This window comes from Amblyomma maculatum, unplaced genomic scaffold, assembly GCF_055883805.1.
Source record: "Amblyomma maculatum isolate TAMU_Amacu unplaced genomic scaffold, ASM5588380v1 scaffold_51, whole genome shotgun sequence".
NCBI lineage: Eukaryota > Metazoa > Arthropoda > Arachnida > Ixodida > Ixodidae > Amblyomma > Amblyomma maculatum.
The window spans coordinates 226,664-232,663 of NW_028146776.1; positions in this window are offsets into that span (position 1 = coordinate 226,664).

A 6,000-nucleotide genomic window follows, 5' to 3' on the forward strand; every position below is an offset into this window, starting at 1 on the left:
TTTTACTTGATACCCCTGCACAAGCTTGGCTTTACAAAATGAGCACATTTTCTATATCATGCCCCTTAATGTTAATTCAGAGACATTCAGAACACGTTCATCAGATACTAAGCCAGTCTATTTTCAGATAGAACTGGTGGTTGCCGTACTGGAAACATTTGTGAGCATGTCATGAAAACAGCAGTTCTATTTCTCCTGCTCTGCATGATACTTGAAATGCCATTACATGTTTCATGCATGATGAACAGAATATTCATGTGAAATAAGGTGAGTATGCATGGCCTGTGTGGCTTGGTTATCTTTTCATCATGTTCATTCTGATTCCGTAAGGGGCACAGCACACATAATAATCGAGTAATATCATGTAGCCCCTGCACTTAAGTTGTTCCTTGGAGTATTGCACCTCATGACAGTATATAAGCTAGGTTTGTGCAGATGCTAAGCATATTCATACACCGAATGTAAAATAATGTTAATGACAATGATCACTTTCAGTTTGTATATTTATTATTTATTGACCAGGAGCAATTATGATAAGCAGCTGTTCCCATTCATTCTTTTACTCTAGGTCCTTGAAGGTCTGGGAATAGAACAAAGCACTGTGTTCAACAGTAGCTATGACAGAGTCAGCAGGAATTGTGGACACAGACAGAAGCACAGAATTATACAAGCTAATGTCTTGCCCTGCGGACTCGGCATCTTTACTGAAGGGAAGTATGGACAAGAGCATCTGAGAAAAACCAAGCTCACAAAGTTGCAGCCACTATAGCCTTAACTAGTCTCAATGAAGTTAAAATTTAAGCCACTCCAATATATACCAGAAAAACTAGTGTAATAATTTTACATCCAGGCGTGCAGGAAGCATTACCGAAATAGCAGCACAGATACAGAAAAAGATTTGGATCAGGTTAAAAAAGAATTTCATTATATGACTGTAGACACCAAATTAGGGTCTCATGTTTTCTTCGTTTAGTGATATTTAGGCCATTATTATGAATAGATCACTACATGGTACTCACCTATGGCACCAAAGAAATGAAAAAGTTCTGTCAAGCTGGTTCAGCTTTAACAGCACATTACTGTAGCATCAAAGGTCGCGACAGCTTATATGAGGCACAGAATAGCTGCCATATAATCGATGCTTCATTTGTTGCCTTCAAACTCTTGAAGCAACCTTGTTTATACTTTGCAGTGAATTAAAAGATCAAGTGATTAATCACACTTCCTTCGTGTCTTTGTAATCTATACTGACTTCTGACATTCCAGCCATTGTTCAGCTGTAGGAACTGAAATGGCAGAGAGAATAAATGCAATTATATATTATTTAGCTGTTGCACGTGAATACCACTATGGTGAGCTATGCTGCCTTATGCACCTTTATAGAGAAGAAAACATAGGACTAAATATCTGATCGCTTTGCTCCTTTAAGTGTGGGACACTTCAAATAAAAGGAAATATGCTACAGGAGGCTAAATCTAGATGGTGGTTTAGAGCACAAGGACCAAATGCAATAATCTGAACTTTTAAACTGAAAACAAGATAGAGAGAAAAATTGCACCAAGCTAAAGCAAACACAAGCTCAACAACAAAGATATTTGAGGCACATTTGTAAAGCAATTAAAAGAAGTTAGCATGTAATTAGACAAGTGCAAAAGTGGTGACAGTTAACTATTAGCATTTTTCTTTTTTGATGCAAACACAGAGTCCGGTCAAAAGTGCTTCTTGAGCTGTTGAAGGCAGTTAAGAAATTATCCACTTTTGTGGTAAGGCCTTCATGCCATACAGCTGGAATGTATTGCATTATGTTCTAGTACAATGCAATTCCATCAAAGTTGAGGAGTTATTCCAATCGCTAGAAGTCGCGGCCAATCGCCGCCAGATTAGTTGGCCTTTACTTCAGTATACGCACGCATAGCACTTTCTACATAGAAGCAGTAAAGTGGCACAGAGCACAGTCCCTTTGATAGAACTATTTGAAATGGCGAGGGACATACTTTGCTCCAGGGAAATGAAATCAAGTAAGAAAAACTGCCCTATCTGCGCCGACTATGGTAAAGCGGATTTCTGAAGGGCGCCGATTGTAATTGGAGGCATACATAAACAATAATAATGAGCTTATCTTGCTGCTCTGCTACTGTACCGTGGATCCTGCTCAAGGATTGGTAAAAAAAAAGTGTGAATGAAGCCTGCAGTCTGAGAGAAAGCTCGCGCGAATCACTCACTGTCCCAGATAAATCGTTGAAAACGGCTTAGATTTTTTTTATTCGGGAAGTTTGCATCAGGTATAGTGAAAAGGGAGCTGGGTGCAGTGACTAAATACCGCGCATTTTTAAGTCACTGATGCGCCTCAGTGAATTGATAACCAAGCTAGGTGACATCACCGCCAATTGTTTTGCGCATAGGGAAATAACAGCGTCGAAAACACTTATTATTGATGTTCTCGATATAGTATCCAAATACTTCGCGGAGTGCTCAAACTGGACAGGATAGTACAACGCGCACAAGCTTGCAGCCACAGCGATGGAAGGAACACGTAGAAAAAAAAAAGATAAACGCCTGAAGGGGATCGCAAAAACACTGCGCCATCGCAGCAGTGCTGGTGGTCGCGCTAGCGGCGTGGCCATGGGCGCGTCCAATGAGGATGTCCATGGGAGATAACCTGGCAGGTGTTGCTAAAGTTTAGAGAATGATACAAATTTAAAAAAAAAGAAGCAGTTGCTAACTGGGGGCCGTGGTACGCGACGCGTGCACTATCTGCTGAACAGTAAACGAAGTCAGTTTATCAAATTTGAGAGTACCAAAGCAGGCAAATCCATCGAAGTAGTTAAGCTTGTCATCTGGTCAGATGCTAAGCCTTTATTTAGTTAACCAGAAGAGCTTTAACAGCGGCCTACTTTCAGTCACGAAGAAATTGTGTGTGGTGCTTGTTGCGCGCAAGTTGTGTCCCCTTAATTATGGTTCTGGTTTCAAAATGTGGTCATTTTCAGATAAACCTGTAAATGCATCTGCATGTATAAAATAAACGCAATATGCAATAGCTGACAGTTTTGCAAAATTTGCTGTTGAAAAAGTAAGCGTGCCTAGGACTTTGTAATATCATTTCCTCTCATAAATCACAAATTAAACACACGCACGCATGCACGCACGCACACACACACGCGTACAAGCGCGCACGCACGGACACATGACCATTTGTGAGCATCGTCTGCATATTCATGGTTCACTGGCCGTCTAGCAATGCTGCATAATTGTGCGCAACCTATGATTATGTCTTCTATAAGATATGTTATACTGAACGCAAATATACACTTTATTTCTTTTGTATACAGTTCCTTAACAGCATCGTGTACAGCTGGTGGTATGTTGAAGGTTGTATCTACTAAGAATTATGGCTTAAACCTGTTACGATAATTTAAGGTGTGCTGCTCAGGTTGCCGGAGAAGGGGTAGGCAGCGAACGCGATGGTTAGATGGCATCCTCGAGGCACTGCAGATGAAGTTATGTGATGTTAGGAACATAGTGAGAGACCGGAAAGCGTGGCGTGACATGGTCCATAGAGTCACGAAGAGTCGGACACTACTGAACGCCTGAACTGAACTGAACTGCTCAGGTGCACCCTGTGGTACCGGTGTTCTCTGACATGGCAGTATTAATGGCTGCTGTCTGCAGCTCCCCTTGCAGATCCTCATTTACGTACAGTCGTGAGCAAAAGTGGTATACAACACTGAGCCGATGGCAGAGCTCGACAAAAGACCATCCCAGTTTTGTCTAGCAACAGCTATCTAGATCGAGACAATAGCGGCGGTGCCCCTTTTTATCTACATGCATGTGTCTATGCCGCTGTCGCTAGATCGCATTTCGATGCCGTTTTCCCGAGCTCTGTCACTGCCTGAGTGTTGTATACCACTTTTGCTCACGACTGTATATGCACTTTGCCAGCAGTTTAATCCCTAATTCCTTGATGCGCTCCTTTTTTGCCTCACTGATACCCATTAGCAAATAGTCGTAAGATATATATAATCTGAAGTACCAGCCGACATAGATATAAAGCCACCCCATATTTTAACGAAGTTGTATAGGTATATGAACATGCCTACATGGAGTAGCATGTCTCATTGAGGATGTGAGGGCCCCTGAGGCTTTTATTCCCAACTCACACTCCCATATCAAAAGAAAAAACTTAGTTATAGCACCTGCCAACTCGACAATGTCATACACCCCACAACTTGCAAAATCAGTGCCCAGCCATGTCACCTGCCAGCTATTGCTTTCTGGAGGCATGCTCGTGATTTTCCACTGACACTGGCAGTGAAAACATTGATAATGCTATATTTTTTGCAAAACTCGGTCCTCCGTACATTCATGTTAACACAGGGATGTGAATCAGCCTTTGCCGCCTCTACTGCTTATAGTCTATGAACCATAGAAAATAGCATAGACTTCAAGATGTGTTGGCATCTGTGCAGCCTTTTTTCTTTGGTAGAATAATGAATCATATTTGTTTTACTCCCTAATAAAGAGGTGCTGAGCATTTCCTTCACCATGTAGAGAATCGTGCTATAATTCGGCAATAAGTGTACACGTAACGTTGTCACTGCTAATCACTAGGCAATGACAGCAGGGCACTGTCAAATAGCAGGGTCTTCCTATTGTAAGATTTGCTAGTCGTAGCGACGCTTAGTACACTTTGCGGCTACTAAGCACGGACACATGGCTTCTATGGAAAGTCATGCCTGCTTACCTAGATCTCGTTGATTTGATCAACCGCAGCTTTACCCTGCCTACTTCATCCCAGTTAGCGCAGTTACAATGTAGCCAGCCGCCTAAGACATGTTGTGGACCCAGTTTCCAACCTGAGCTGGGAGATATTCGTTAGCTACTAAGTTCGAAGGAGAACTGTGACATTCCTTAATAGCTCGGTACTGTACGTGGGTGCATGTTAGGGATTAATTATGGCCTTATTTCTCCTCTGCTTTCTCTTGTTTGAATGATTGCCTTGAAGACATTGGTTTAGACAGCATCCTGCTTCTCTCTTCTTATATCCCACGTAGGAAAAAAAGACACCATTTTCGGATGGATTATTGAACTGTAAACAATGATTTTCTAGTAAGAGGGCTGAACTGGTTATTATGGTCAGCAGAACGGCTCTTGTTCTCAGCCATAAAATTTTTATCTGGAGGAGTTTTTTGCTGGAAGTTCAGCTGTAAATGTGTACTTTTCTGAATATTCTTTTTATTTGGGATTAGTCACTAACTTGAGAGGTTCTCAATATACTTGTGCATTATCATTCCAGTCAACAAGGCAGATCTCATTCGCCGAATGGCAAAGCGCCATAAGGCTGTGCCATCTATTATTATTGAATCGGCAACCATCGCAGATGGATTCAGAAAAGAACCGTCTAATGTGAGGACTGGAACTGCTTATTCCGTGCAAGGGGCTACTGATAAGGATATCGGTAATGCTTTGCCTGTGTTAATGGTTTGTCTCTTCTTTCATTTCGGGTGGTCAAGAACAACCAAGGTAAGAAAAAAAGAAAAATGAAGGCTGCCAAAAAACACCAAATGAAGATTTTGCCGAAATGGTGCCATAGTCCAGAATCATCTGGAAGTGACAATGAAGTTGTGCCTAAAAGGCTCCGGACAGTGGCTGAAAAATCTATTGCTTACCTTCAAAAGCAATGAATGAGTCGGAAAAGCCTTGAAAGAAGAAAAACAAAGAAAGCATAGGCTGCAAAAGCTAGTCGACGAAAGATTTGGCGAGGTTCCTTCTATATTTGCCTCTTTTGTGCACTCAGTAGTGGTACAATAAAGCTATAGGTGTGCACAGTACTCTCTGAAAACTCAACATTTTTGAGACTTGAATCTCTGACCTTACAGAATTCTGTGGTGTAAGCAATGCAGTTAACAGTTGCAGGCATCGTAACTAGCAGTTTTATTTTTTGGAATGGTAATCCGAACTCCAAGTTTTTGGTTGTGTATTTTCTGTTTGTAATGGCCATGT